Source organism: Coturnix japonica, chromosome 4, assembly GCF_001577835.2.
Source record: "Coturnix japonica isolate 7356 chromosome 4, Coturnix japonica 2.1, whole genome shotgun sequence".
Classification (NCBI taxonomy): Eukaryota; Metazoa; Chordata; class Aves; order Galliformes; family Phasianidae; genus Coturnix; species Coturnix japonica.
The window spans coordinates 7,326,955-7,343,178 of record NC_029519.1 but is presented as its reverse complement, the minus strand read 5'-3'; the positions used below and the strand labels follow the sequence as shown (position 1 = coordinate 7,343,178).

Sequence of the window (16,224 nt, the reverse complement as noted above, 5' to 3'; positions counted from 1 at the left end):
AGAAATTGAACAACAGAGCACAGGAGTTCGTTGGGTATTCAGACCTTTCTTGTAAAACACTAGTGTCAGTACATAGGAAACATTTATGGAAATAAAAACACTTCTAATTTACTTACGGCAAAAATATTCAGAAAAAAATGCACTTTGTGGTGAGCACATACTTCAGTTCTGTTTTCATTCAGTGCTTCACCCCAGAACTCGATGGGAGATTTCTCACACAAACTTCTTTGGCAATCAGATTTAACAGTTGCATGTTAACACATTATAGCTGCTAATATACTAGGACAGTGTCAGTGGTAATAACAATGAGTTCACCTGAGTTGCAACATGTGCACTCCGAAGTACTTTTTGCCTCGCAATGGTACTTTAATAAATTAAAGTGCTGACCACTATGTCATTACTGCAAAAAAGCTGGAATTTTATAACATTAAATCTTAAGGATGAGAATCATGAAGCTGAGTACCTCATATGATAGAACCATTCTCCTCTTTTTATTAAAAATGGAATCTCCACCTGTGGGCTTGCTTTTATAATCTACTGTTAGGGTTATCCACCTGAAGCACCAAAAGACGGTGTAGCAGATTTCAAACTACTTGTTCCTCAAAGAAAACACACTCTAATTACCAGCCTAATCTCTTCCAATCGCCTTTACATATGTTCCAGTGACATTTGTAATCAAAACACTTTTTTAATAGTCTAAGAGAAGAGGATAATCTTTGAAAAGTCAATTTAAACTACCTTTTTAAATTCTATTTTATTTTTTTGCTGTTAGAGGAAGAGAACATTTTTTACCTGTCCTAGATTAACTTACCTTTCTTACAACAGGTGCATAATCTGGTCAGAAATAGAGAAATAACACACAGTACTTCCCTGCAAGAGAACATACAATCCTAGATTTGTAAAATGGACATCCAAGTTCATTCAAGTATTCAAAAACGGAATTACACCTGTTCTCTGATGCCTGGAACTTCGATGAAAACTAATCTATCAGTTGGCCAAACCAGATACCAGGCACATTTGCCATTTACGGAAATTACAAAACTGTTTAATCACAAAAAGTGAAAGAGAAAAGGAAATTCACACAAACAACATTAAGAAAGAAAGAAAGAAAGAAAGAAATTCTCATAGCTTGAAAGTAAACATCACTTCTGATAAAACAATCTATAGATTTATTTTCAATTTTTCTACCGTCAGGCTTACCTCAGTGAGCTTATGGCATGATAAGTGCATGAGCAAAACACTGTTTCTTTCTGCTTACTAATTCAATGCCACTTTGTAATCTTTTTAATGATTCAGTGTCTGTTTTTAACTCTCCAAAAAGAGCACTCACAGCACTCACTTAAAGAAAAAAAAAAAAAAAAAAAAAAAGCAACTAAATACAATTGTGATCCAAATGTCAGTTAAACCATAAATAGAAGCTTTCCAACTACAACCTGGTTAGTTTTGAACAGTAGATGTATAACATCTGTGTAAGCACTTTACATATATGAGAGAAGTTATACATTGTGAGAAATAAGGGAAATAAGGCCTTAACAACTATGAGAGGCAAGGGTATTTTCTTCAAGAGTGAAAAAATAAGTAAATTATAGAATTAAAATATTCTTACTCACTAACACATGAAGCTGTATCCAGAAATAACATTCAACAGTAGGAATGCAGCATGCAATAGAATTAATGGCTACAAGAACATTTAGCCTGCTTTCAGGAGATACTGTATTTGCAGATTACTCTGGTCCACCACATAGGTAAATCCCTAATAGTATTCTAATGGCTCTGCCAAGTATATCTTCTACTATGGTAGAGTTCAGATGACAGACTATTCCTTCACAGGGATACTTTTATATCACTCAATGAATTGGTAATATATTTTCATTTAAGGAGTTGAAACTTGACTGACTTTGAGCTTGTAAAAACATCAAATTAAAACAAAAATAAAAACAAAACAACAACAAACTATCAAGCATGAGATGGACAGACAGTAATATCCAAACCTTTGTTTCTCATGATGTCCCATCCTTCTTGCTGTCAGCACATAGGACTGCTGCTCACTGTATTCCTGTTACATGATCAGTAAAGATTCATTTCAACTGATAGATAATCACTGCTTCCCAAGACATTTTAGTGAAGAAAATCCCTCACAAGCTCATGGTGTATACAAAGGAACATCAAATACTTCTGAACAGTGAGAGTCAACATTCTAAATAAACTACATATGCTCTATAAACAACAATATTTTTATAGAAGGAAAATAAGCAAACAGTCTTTAGTTTACAGGTTTAATTAAAAACAGCCACAGCATTTCACAGTATGAATTAGAAAATCATGGAAATAAATAAAAGACACAAACTGTGCTATTTTCTCATCTAAACTGCTATTCCATTGCACATATTTGTGTTTCATAACCTCGATTTTCTTTTTTGTTGTTGTTGTTTTGCACGTATTACAGAGCACTGTAACGGCTAACTGTCCCTACATTAAAACAATTTTCTTGTCAATAATTTCATATAATTCACACAATGCCTACATAAAGCATCATATCAAGAAGTGGTAACCTAGGATTTATATTGCACTCTATTTCACAAGGGGGTATTTAATGTATACGCTGAGAATAAACTACTGCAGAGGCAGGCTGCCTAGGAAAATGGTGGAGCTGCCATCCATCTCAAGAAAAGAGTAGACAATGCACTAAGGAACACGGCCCAGAGTGGTCATGGGCATGGGTTGATGGTTGGACCAGATGATGGTGGCTTTTTATATTCATACTTTAGTGTCTACAAAACTACTTTAACTAACAGGCTAATCCAGCCTACCTATGGTCAAAACACTTTGTGATATTTTCTCTTCAATTATCCTTTCCTATCTTAAGTGGAAAAACAACTTCACAAGGTTTGACACCTGAAAATAAGAAGGCTGAGCGCAACTTTATTTTGCATCCTCACCCTGGGCACAGGGATTCAGTGAGGACATGGCATTGCCCAGCATCAGATCTGCTCTGTTTTTTTCTGGTCAGCAGCAGCAGCTTTAGAGACTGCAGTATAGTGTGTGTGTCACAAATTAATGAACACTCAAAGGAGTTGCATGCCAGTGATGGTACCACAGTACTATGGAGTTTCATTGTTTACTCTCCTTTTCTCCCCTTGTAAGCCAAAACCCTTTAGGTATCTATACTTTCTAAATTTAAAATACACAAGTTGAAAAGCACATAAAGAAATACAATGGGAACAAATGTATATAGGAGATAGCAAGTTGACTTTAAATTGCTTGCAGTTAGTTTGAAAACTTCAGTACTGGAATAAATTTACCATGTAAATATGATAATGAGTAAATTCTATCATATTCATTCAAACATCTACAGAATTTTTTGTGTCTTGCTTAATTAGTTACAGTTTCATGTACTGCCATTTTTCATTAAGTTTCTAATTCCTGGGCATGCATAGGTGGGTGCCTCACCAAATATTATTTGATTAACACACAGTACTCACATAATATATGCTAATTTTTATTTGCTAGGAAGTTAATTATAAAGCTTTGATAATCTGTTTTGATAAATGTAATTCAGTGGAAAATTTGTGTTCCTAGAACAGAATTACATTAAATTAGGAGAGGGTTTTTTTTTTGGTTAAACTATTATCTACCACATTATTGAGATAAATCATTTCCTTGCGGCATAGGTAAGCCAGCTTAGGACTAAGCATCAGTTACTCCATCTTTTTAATAACACTCCATTTTGAAACCTTTGCTACAGATCATTTGCACATAAAAAATTAAATAAAAATGTGTCAACCTTCTCTGAAAGCCTTTCACATTCTTCTTTTTGAGAAATTGATGTTCCCTCACTTTTTTTCTTTGTTTGCATTTCCAGTTTCCCTCCCTGTCTCTAGCTTGTAAGCATATGTACCATCTGTTTTTTATTTTCTTGTTTCTAGGAGTCCCATGAAAAAAAGCATTATTCTAAAATTTTCATGACAAGGGTAACAAGTTTTGTTAAGAAAATAAAAATAAATTTGAATTCAACTGAATTTAGTGCACTGTAAATTGTTAAATTCATCTTAGATTTAGCATTATATGGACATATAGAAAACTGATTGTCACTAGATACTGATGTGAGTCAATAACAAAACAGCATAGCTAATTCGGTATAGAAAAAAAATGTAGCTCATATATTCAGTTTCCTTTAGCTTAATTTCTAAACTTCTAAAGACTTCAAAGGATTACACAGAAGCAAGATAAAGAGCTTATCTGCATAATTCTTATGCTAATTCACAGAAGGTGTCTTGACTAAAAGGATGCCTACGTACACAGTAAGAGTTCACTGTTACTAAATCTTTTCCTCTAAAAGCTAAAATATTACACACTCTTTAGGTTGTAATTCATCTTACTCCGCTTCCTTAATAGTGTTTGTGGTGCTGGTGGCAAACGTGGGCCTGGTTGCAGGCTGGCCGCTCACTTCTAGGGGATGGCTGCAGGTGTTGCCCACAGTGCACAAATGCAAACTGAGCATGAATCACAAATGCTCATATGCTTTTAAAATAGTAATAAAAATCTGTCTGTGTCCTGAGAAATGGTGAAAGAGAAATGCTTTTAACCACTGCTCATTACAAAGTTGTACTCACTCAAAAAGCTGGAAGCAGTAATTTTCTCACTGAGTTTTCCCTTCCCCAGTCCTACACTCTCATATCTCTAAGCAGGCTGTACATTAATTGTTTCACTCTTAGGATAACAGCAATTTGCAGTCCCAACATTACCCATCTCTGACAATACAATTTCCACATAATGTTTATAACTTTGTAAACCTTTTATTTCATGGAGCTTAAAGACAAACTGAAATGATTTGCACACAAGAGGCACAGTTTTCTGGTAGAATTTGGATAGCTTTTTAATGTTATACTTTTATTACCTATTTGAAAATATTTATTACTTGTTCATACTATTTCTGTGCTGTCAAATGCACCAGCTATTAAAAAAAAATTATCTTGCAGTTGCAGTTGAATAAAAGGTCTAAAAGCATATTCCGCTAATGTAATGAGAGATCAAGATTTGTGTTTTATAAAACTAATGTTTATCACTTAATGATACCACAATGAGAAAAGTACAAAAAAAATATAATGGTTTAGTTGCTCCCTCCACTTGAATAGCTTATGATACATGAATTTGTTTCATGTAGGATTTAGCTATTGTCTTGACATGAGAACGTATTCAAACACAACTGGTTTCAAACACATTGAGGAAGAAGTGACTTCTGGCTCCAATACTCTAAGGAGAACAAACTTCTTTGCTGAGAAGCCTACTGCAAACACACAGTACTGTATACCTAAGAAACACGGAAGTTTGACGTCATGCAACATTAAAATCTATATTTTCTCATACATATGAAATATCTGTGTAAGTATATACATCTTCTGAGTTTTGAATTGCATAATTAAAGATTAGCTACTCCTTATAAACTATCAGCATAACGATTGCATGACAGAACTCTCCAAAACTACTCAGCCTATGCAATTGACAGAGCTCCAGGTAATTCTACTGCCCTCACGCACATCACACCTGCAGAAGATTCTTAATGTAACCCATAAGAAAATACCACTACCATTTAAAATGCTTTTAACCAGATTGTATTTTATGGCCTTTACAAATTACGGGTGTTTTTGTTTGTTTGTATGTTTATGATTTTGTTTTCCTATAGGTATATCCACCTTGTGCTTTTAATTGTGCATGTAAGGGTTATGGTGATTTTTTAACTTTCTGCACTGTGTACTGGCTAATGCTAATCATGACTGTGCACATACATTTTCATTACCAGATAACTCAGTGTTTGCAATACTAGTTCAGCAAAAAATAAAACAACATTGTTGCCCACAAAGCAATTCCCTGAGACTATCTCCAGTGGTATTTTATATAAAAATGTATTAACTCCGTTTACTTACTTGATGAAAATGGTAGAGTTCAGATTCACATACGCAAGTGAAGCAGGCTTTTCATTTTTAAAAAGGGAAGGGACAAAATATGAAAGAAATATAATTCTCTTAGAAGTATAAAAATAAATAAATAAATCTGAAGAGTCGCTGCTTTCTACATAATACTTTATTGTTCCTGGAATTATACTAATTTATGACTGTAGTATATAACTTATTCAGACAGCAACTTTGGGCTAACCACTATGCTATAGTCCATCATATGATGATATGCTATATTTCTAATTATTTCCTTTGCTTTCATAAAAGACTTCCTACTTTTTCCACTTCCTTTTACCTCCCTAAATATACACAGCCAGATTCTCCAGTATTCAGTTTGAACCAGTCTGCCAAAATCAGAAATTGTTTTAATGGGGTAACAGTCTATAGGCTGCTTACTAGATCTTAGAGAGAAATTGCTGAATGAAATGTAGGTGCAGATTCTGCCTAAGATGAACAGGAATTAAGCTTCCACTGTTTATTTTACCCCTACTACTTCTGTTTCTACTAAATCTGCTGTGCATAAACAGGATGCTGCAGGCTAAGAAATTCCATTTCTATTGGCAGCCCTATAACCTGAATCACTAATGGTAAATACTCCTACAAACAGAAATAATTAATCTTAGAACACTAAAACTTTTACTATCATCCTACCAAGGATGTCTTAAACCTAACATAATAGGTGCTTCTACTTGTCATCCTCTTAATCAGTTCCTAGACATTATTTTTACATGAGTCACAAGTTGTTTTCAAGCTCGATTTCCCCTTTGCCTGTTTTATTTTAGTCCACGTATTGGCCTTGAATTCTTCACATCTTTTTCTAGAGCGTCTAGATGTAATTGTTCCTTTTATTGAGCACTGTGTTTTGATATATATCTCCTTTAAGAAAATCAATAATAAATTTTAATCTTGGAGATATATTGGTAGAACTACAGCGGCTGTCTTCTGAGTATATAAATGTGACTTCTACTAGGAAGAAAACACCTCGTCCCCTCAGAAATATTTCTAATTTTTCTTTGTGCTCAGTACACTCAAATGTAATGCTATTTTTCTGCCTGTGGAAAGGGAGGTAACTAGAACAGCAGAAAATAGAGAGAAGGAATTGAAAGAACTGTCTTTTGTTAAAAAAATAAAAAATCACTTTTACTTCAAACTCAGTATAAAGCAGAAGTCTTAGAAGTTTGATAATGCATTAAGATATGGGAATAAAAATAATCTGATTCAAATCTATGGAGCTGCTCAATACTGACACTGGCAACAAGAAGTTTTCAGAATGCTTGCCAACTCCGTCCAATGGATGTTCCAGGATAGAATGCAGTTACAAATATTAAATTCAGTCCAGTGATTTGCCATGATGTTTTACAGCACAGATATTATAATTCATAGCTAAATTACATTTTTTAAATTTGGAAGTGTTTTTTGTTTGTTTGTTTGTTTTTTGTTTGTTTTTTGTTTTTTTTAAGATTGCTGACACGCAGACGCACATAATCAACTACAGCTGACTAATTCGGTTCTAAGAGCTTATCCTGTAGCATTAACACGGCATTTTCTAATTGTATTTGAAGTGAGGTGGTGTCCTCATACAGCTCATTTGCAAAGCAGTTGGACTTTTGCCAGATTCTGGTCTTTTCTTTTTACCTCTGAACACCGTATACCTTAAAAAGCTTGTTCCAACACACCATCCCAAAGGGAATTTGCAGAAAGAACATCCTAGCAGATGTTTATATAAAGCCTACATAAATAGGAATTAGTAACAGAGCAATCTATCCAGCAACTAACATTGATATTTTCAGCAATAGCTATAAAAATACACCAAACATACCCTTTGTCCTCAATTCTTAACATGCATGATGAAAGTTTATGCTATCTTTGCAAAATTTCAGACCTCACTGATGTTACTTTGGACGTAGTCTATTTTTGTGATCTATCACCTGAATTAACAGGATAACTCTTCAAGCCAAAGAAACACCTCAGTTTGCAAACTGAAGTAGTGTCTTTGAAAGAGCCCTGTAGAAACCCTTCTATGATATTACAATATTAGATGCAACATCTTGTTCTGTTATTCTGAACTTACTTCTCTACTTTCATTGACTTCAGCGCTACTAATGATCTATATAGCTCACTATCACAACAGAGGAAAACAAAATACCTGTTAAATATACAGATTTCTTTCTGAAGTTGTATTTCCTTACAGGGGATTATAGTATTGACCAGACTGATGGAGCCATTTTCTTTTCGGTTAGCACTGAAACAGGAGATAAGTTCACATAAATGAGTGTGTGATTGGGCCTGATAAATTCTTTCTGATGCTTTGGAAGTTGATTTGATGGTATCATCCAATTTCCAATGAACAATGTCTACACTGCAGAAATTCTAGGTGATGGCTATCAACTGTGTTTAGCACACTCAACCAAAGACAACTGAACAGGGAATAATCATGGGACTAAAGTAGCCTCTTATCTCCAAAGTCAAGTTAATAACAATAGACCAGAAAGGAAAACAAGTACCATTTTAGAGCCAAAGATAAATGCAATTTTTTAATTTTATTTTTTTTATATTTTTCCTTTCTGGTAATAGAAACAAACTGTACACAAATATCTTAACCAATTAAATAACGGAGTCTCTACTGCTCATTTGATAACTGACTTTTTCTAAACTTTAAATTACTCTTTATTTAACTGACGGGTAAATATTTTGATGCAAATATTTATTGAATTTAACTTCCAAATCTAAAATGATTAATCTTCACAGCTATTCTATTCAGACCAATTCACTGATATTTGTTGAAAAATCACTGCCTTCAATTTTATCTTAAAGATGTTTAATATTCAGTTTCTTTTTCCTGCACCAGTTGGATGTTTTGGAAAAGCCTGTAGAGCTGTCAACTCTCCTGTGTTTTATTTGAATGCAGAACAATTCACTCCTGAGTCTTTCAACCAAATATGCCAAGCAGCATACAAAAGCCAAATGAAACTCATGTTTGTAGTAGTTATCACTGTATCCTGGGACAGTGAGAGATAACACTAGAAAAGCATTCATGAGCAACAGAGGGAATAAAACATGTTGCTACTGATGGTAGAATAGACAGAAAGATAATTGTAGCATGAGATGTACGCACATTGTGCATGGTTTGTATTTTAAATCTCAAAATCTGAAGAAAACAAAGAAAAGGTTATCACTCCAATACCTTTGCTCTTATTATTGTTATTGTCTCTATTTTAGTTCCCTATCTACCCTTTTGAATACCTTCATGACAGGTGCTCCTGGCACATATTTAAGGACACAAATGCATGTGAATTCAGAGAGACATAGCCAGATAGTGTTTCAGTGATGCAGAACTGAAAGAACTGACCTCCAAAGGAAGATTAAGCTTTCAGGTGCCATTGAAGCAGCATTCCACTCATGATCTCTGTCACCGGAGACTGACTTGTCCACAAAGCCACTGCTGATGATGAAAGCAAAAAAAAAAAAAAAATCTCTGTATTTGTGCAAAAGCCATGCTTGTGGAAGAAGAAAGGAAAGGGAAAAGGAAAGATAGGAAAGGGAAGAGGAAAGATGGGAAAGGGAAAAGGAAAGATGGAAAAGGGAAAAGGGAAAAGGGGAAAGGGAAAAGGGAAAAGGGAAAAGGGAAAAGGAAAGGAAAAGGGAAAAGGCTAGCTGCAATGACAGGCAGGGAAGCAAATACTGCTTTCCCTTAGTATGCTGTGGTAACCTGGTACTAACCTTCACAGGTAGGAGATCTTAATCCACAGGACAGTGCTAAAGAGCTGGAGGAAAAAGTCAGTACGGGTAACTCATGTCTCTTTCTTGCAATGTTTTGACTAGAGTTCACCATCAAAGCCTCTATTTTTAGTTACACATTTTGCAGTCAATTTCTTTGTACAATAACTGAAAATGAAGAAATTGAATGGACACCACAGGAAAATGAAGACACAAAGGCAAACAAAGAATTATCTTCCTGAGAGAAGGAGAAGCATTCTAAAGTTCAAAATGTGTTATGTTAATCATCTGATCAATATCAGTAATTTCAGTGCAGAAAAATACATGGGATTTGGTTTTTGAATGGGTGCAAGTATTCTGGAGAAGTTCATCTCCCCTATTTTTTGTCTGCAAAGGATGAGTTCATCCATCTCCTACACATCAGTATGTAACAAAAGGATAGTGAGACTTTCTACATGAGGAAAAAGAATTTCCCACAGGCAGAAATATGAGAAAGACCAAACTTTTTATTACAGCGCCCATTTCAGAAGTGCATACCAAAGTAAAAACATAGCAAAAAATGCCTATGAATTTGTGGTAACACACTACTTGTACAGCAGCCCTCAGGCACAGCTATAACTCATGTAGATTCCTAAGGACCTTTAATTTAAATTCTGTGTTTTTCTAAAAGTGCTCTGTTGAGACAACAAAATGTCTGTAAGCCAAAACCCTCACTTTTGTTTCTACCTACTCTCAGCTGCTATTATGCTGCATTTAGAAATACACAGATAGGACAATTACAGTACTTTGTTGCTATATTACTTTGAAATTAAATTTGAAAATGATGTTTCTTTAAAACTACAGAAAGACATAAATACATCTTAATGTGTTTTTTCTTCCCCCCCTCCACACACACACAGACCCCTAATAAACACTGGCAGCATGAAGCCAACTGCCTTGAGCAATAGGGTACCCAGATACAAGGGTTAAATTTCTTCTTAAATAAAACACTAGATTACCTCTTTTTAAAACATAACCACGTTTTTCATACTGTCTGCATTTTCTGCAGTCGTGGTACTGAACACCAGTGAAGTTAGTTTAATACTGCCCATGGTTTTCAGCTAAGAATAATGTTGTAGGAGAAGTTGCAAACGCATATATACTTACAGTAACATGTAAAACACAACTGCTGTCACTTCTCAGTTTGTTGGCTAATAAAAGCAGTTTGATTCCTGGGTATTGAAAATCAATTTATCTTTTGGATTTGGAGTTCTGCCTGATTAATTTTTAAAAAAAGGTCTAAAAGTTTAAAACATGCTCTCGGTATAATTTTAGAGGGCAAGGCTTAACATACCAATAAAATTATCTTTGTCAAGGGAACTGTCAGTCCATTTATTTCATCACTAAGCTATGGACTACACTACATCCTATTTTAAGATAAACTGCTATGTCCATTTCATTTAATACTAAGGGAAATATAAGCATTTTATGATTAAGCAGTAATTGAGACAAACAAGTAAAAGTGTTGAAAGTCATCAGCCCACCCAGGGACCAAGAATTCATTTTGTGTTTCATCTTGTGCCTGCAACACCACTGCCTCTTACTCCAACTCCAAAGAGAGCAGAGTTCTGAGTGGCTGCTTCAGGGATTTATGTTCCTCCAGGGTAATAGCGTTGATTATTTAATCACCTCGTATGCACCACTTGGGCAGGGAGAAATGTAGTCATGTGCATCAGGAGGCATGAAGATCGATTGCATCGTCTGTTTCATTCACTCTGAAAGAACCTGCTCTGACACTCAAGTGGCTGGAGCCAGTTTTTAGGACAGGTATGACATGTAATCAAACCAGCGGCCAAAACAGGAAAAGAAAAAAGAAGACTTTATGATGTAGAGACTAGCTTTTCTAGATAAGTAAAGCATATAGTTCCATTTCTGAAAGAAAGGGGAGCATCAAATAGAATCTCAAAACAGAATCACAGAATCACCAAGGATGGAAAAGACCTCTGAGACCACCCAGTGCAGCCATCCACCTATCACTAGTATTTCCCACTAAATCATGTTAAACACTTCTGGATGTTGCAGGAATGAAAGCTCAGTTCTGCCGGATTCATTTTCTTCTTCAATGAGAAGTTGTCCAAATTGTGTCAACGAACCCAGGTAAAAATGAAAATTTACTATCACTGGCAGTTCTGCAAACTAGCCCTGGTTTAAAATGAGTCAGAAAGTGATCAGACATAGAGTAAAACCACCAAGACTAACATAGCATTTGAGAGCAAAGAGCAGACAGCAGTAAACAGGCGAGCGCAGAAACTCTTATGTAAGCCCAAGCAGCAGCTAAAGCAGTTCATCTGATTGTTCACATTATTACTTAATATGGATACAGGTGGACTAATCTCAGTGTCAAATCACATATATATAGACCATTCCATCTTTTCCATCTTGATATAATACTCAGTGCTAATTACATTATTATCTGAATTTATGGTCATAGAGTGTGAACAACAATGTAAGGTAATTAACCAACCAAAGGAGAATCCTACTTTTGCATCATATTCCTATTAACTTTGCTTAAAAATGTTATGTCATATTATCAATCAGAGCTTTCTTTAAAAAATAATAACATTACTGTTAACATGCTTACCGCATGAAATGAACTTGCCAGCTTTCTTGCTTAACAGTTCTCCAGTGTATAAATTCTAGTCTTAAATTAACTCATCATAATTTACAGTAATTTCCTGCTTTAAATCAAAAGTTGACCCTTTGACAGTTTGAAAATCACATGGATGATTCTAGGATTCTATGATTAATGCAAAGATTTCCCATGATAAGATCGACATTGCTCTAGATGTACAGACAAAATTATTTCTTAAGTAGACAATCACAGAATCATTTGAGTTTGAAGAGATTTTTAAAGGTCATCTAGTCCAGTTTCCCTGCAATGAACAGGGACATCTACAGCTCAATCAGGTTGCTCAGAGCCCCATCCAGCCTGACCTTGAATGTCTCCAGGGACAGGACATCCACTATATCTCTGGGCAACCTGTTCCAGTGCTTCACTACCCTTACCATAAAAAAACATTTTCCTTATATCCAGTCTAAATCTCCCCTCTTTTAGTTTGAAACTATTTCCCATTGTCCTACCACAACAGACCGTACTAAGGAGTGTGTTCCCTTCTTTCTTCCATTTTAGATACTGAAAGGCTGCACTCAGGTCTCTGTGGAGCCTCCTCTCAAAACCCCAGCTCTCAGCCTGTCCTCACAGGGACGCTGTTCAATCCTTTGAATCATTTCTGTTATTCCATGATTTCTGTGACCCTCTGGATGCTTTCCAACAGGTTTACATCTCTTCTCTATAGAGGACTCCACATCTGGATGCAGTACTCCGGGTGAGGTCTCACCAGCACAGAATAGAGGGACAGGATCACCTCCCTCACCCTGCTGCCCATGCTTCTTTTGACACAGCCCAGGATAAGGCTGGCAAAGGTGACTGGCGATGCTGATTTTTCAGAATTAAGAACAATTCAGTAAATAAAAAGCAAAATTCTTACTACTACCTTACACAATATTATCCCCACCCTCCCTCCATCCACAGACTGAATTTTAATGATCAGTTTTGTACATCTTAACTGATAAGTTGCCTGCTATTTTAATAAGAGTTCCCTTACGAAATTTTGGATGGTCATTTAAAGCCTAAAATATGCAAAACTGGGAGTTGATCTGGGACCTGAGAGACCCCACATGCACACACTAGGGCCCAACCTTAGAATCAGGAACAGTCACTATCAGTGAATAATATCAAACATCTTTATCTAAGTACTCACCATTACTCACTGCTGCTTTCTATTTCCTTCAAAATCCAAACCTCTTAAAAGAAACAAATCTAAAAGCCTCTGTATGCTGCCCTTAAACACATTTTGGGTTTGTTTATGCTTGTGTTTCTTGAATTAGAAGCACAGAAATAAAAGGGGCTTCACATGTAGAATATACATTCAGATATCACGAAGAGCCCAACTAAAACAATGTCTGGAATGCTGAGTTGCTACTGCATCTATCCTCACAATCCCCTGTTGTGGCCGAGCTCTGAAGGAGTCTCCAAACAGCGGGTAATTTTATAGACCATATGATCTGCAATATTTACCATGCATAATAGAAATAGATAAGGCAAAGCAAACAGCTTGAATTTTGTATTTCCTTGCTTTTTATTTAGTCTAGGTTGTTAACATCATGTGAATATGTACTTGGAAGTCTCTATGTTTATGTGTATATGAATTTGTGCATGTGTGTGTTTATAGGTATAAACAAAGTTATAATTTCACATTATTTCTCATGTAACATAAAAGAATACCTTCTTAGCAATTAACTTGTGATTTCTGGAATTGCTAAGGAAAAGATTTGTTCATTTTAGTCAGAATTGGAGAAAACAAATTATACTTGTCTTGAGCTGTTATGTTCTGTTGTCCCTTGTGTATGCTGCTACTTCATGGAAGTCTTGATTTTTAATAACAACAGATGTCAACATCTATAATCAGTATATTTGACTGTACAGTGGAAATAATACAAGTATGGTATTTGTACAGTTGGAATAGTACAAATATAGATGGAAATGAATAGCTAGAGGGTAACTAAGAAAAAGCACTCACCAACTCTGAGGCCTTCAAGATAGGTGCTTGCAAACGTCAAGGCTCACCACAAGAAGTCCACAATCTCCAGAAAGAGATGCTACCTTTAGTGGTGGTCAGCCCTTATGAGATCTGGGAGAAGTGAAGTCAAGCAAACAGGAACAAACGGGGAATGCATTTGCTAACAAGAACACTAATTATTGATCATGGCATACAATAGTAGGAGGATAATCACATGTAGAATTTAAAACCAAAGAAAACCTCTTTCCTATAGACCAAGTGTAAAGGGGTTCCTTTACAAATAAGAAAACAAATACAAGTCACAGGTAACTCTGCCAACATCTAGATTGCTTGTCTAGACCTATTTTTGAATAATCTGAAAGGGAAAGTAATTAAGTGTGAGGACAATTCAATATTTCAACACTTACTTGCTACTTACCTTTAGACTAATAGGGAATAGGGTCAAATTGTTTCTTTTTATATTCGTAATTTATCTCTGATAGCTCATCCCCTCAATTTTCCCACTCGTGTGGTTTACTATTATGTATATCACTCAGTATAGCACTTGAAATCTGCCTCCAATTTTTACTGTTCCACACTTACCTAAGATTTTCAAACAAACTAACAAAAAGCTCATTTGGTTTGGATGCTTCAAATGTGATGCTCCTCCTGCCCAACAATAAGGTGCTATAGGGAGGACAACAGCAGTCAGAGAGAGTGCATGGTATGAAGAAAACAGCCATTCTGTGCCATCATGCTTCCCTGAATGGAAATGAAGGAAATAAAAATTCATAAATTCCAAGGAGCACTTCTCTGAGTTTCATAGCCCCCAGCAAAAGCAGCCTGTAAAATTAGAGTCCTTGTTCACTTCCATGTGCTTTGAATCTGGTCCTGAGAAAGCGTATTTTCCATTTATGGTTGCTTTTCATCGCTGCCTTCAGATCAGATTGAATTCTACAAGAACTAAACCTTCTTCTTTACTTATGAGCTGTCTCACTTTTTCTGTGGTTATATTAATCGTTATTGCTTGCAGAATTGATTGTACTAATCATTTTTTTAAAAAATCAGCGCTGTTTGCAATACATTCAAATGAAGAGTTTATGATCAGTTACCTAAAGATGTTGGTTACTAGTTCACTTACCTTACCATATACTTGGACACTTTTTTAGGCAGGAGAAGAACGTATGAGGAATTAGGAAAGATGGTGAAAAAGAAGAATGTACCTTCAGGATATACCAGCGAGCTACAAATTACTTGTACTGAATCTCATGAAGCTTTTGAGTTTTGTAAACAGTTGCTGGGAAATCATACTACTTTTCCAGTATCTTAAGGCATTTGCTAGTTGAATCTTCTATTTCTTTATTTCATTTTGATTATTTTCACTTGGGGTCCTTTTTCCCTTTTCTCATGTTTAATAAGGGGTTGTTATTATTTTATTATAGATGATGTAAATTTGTTTATTTTTAGAAAACATTCTTTAACACTCCAGCTTCTTTGTCAGAGTCTGTACTGCTAATAGCTTTGCTAATAGTATTATTATCTACCGTGAAGAAATTGCTTTCCATTCATAGATGTTTAATGAGATGGAAATTTTCAGGATCTAAACTGATTATCAGCAGTGGTTTGGTAGACTCATAACATCTGCCCATGTGCAGACTAGAAATACTTGATGCCAATAGAGATGTCAGTAAATCAGCTCTGCTTTTGTGTTTCACTTTTTTCCAACTTTCACAGATTAATTTGGTTAGCTAAATGCTATGAGTATCCATATTTGCAGTCTAGAATAACTTTATTTCTCAGGTAAATTGGTTTTCAATAACACCACAGTGTTAGGCTTTTTTATTTATGTTACTTTGTCTCCCTGGAGGAATAAAGAACCTAGTGCATGCATTTATTACACCCTGATTGTAAACAGAGTGAATTCACCAGTGACTGCAGATCCTTCTACACCTATT

General features: G+C 35.4%; 1 long non-coding RNA gene across 1 annotated transcript in view; it reads right to left on the bottom strand.

The window, feature by feature from the left end:
• LOC107312659 overlaps window positions 1-9,452 on the bottom strand; it is a 41,498-nt gene extending 32,046 nt beyond the window's left edge. Inside the window, exons 1-2 of the long non-coding RNA XR_004307118.1 lie at window positions 9,304-9,452; window positions 812-870 (exon numbers count right to left, since the gene is read on the bottom strand). This is a non-coding gene — a long non-coding RNA (uncharacterized LOC107312659). The remainder of the gene's footprint in view (window positions 1-811; window positions 871-9,303) is intronic.
• Window positions 9,453-16,224: the final 6,772 nt, after the last annotated feature.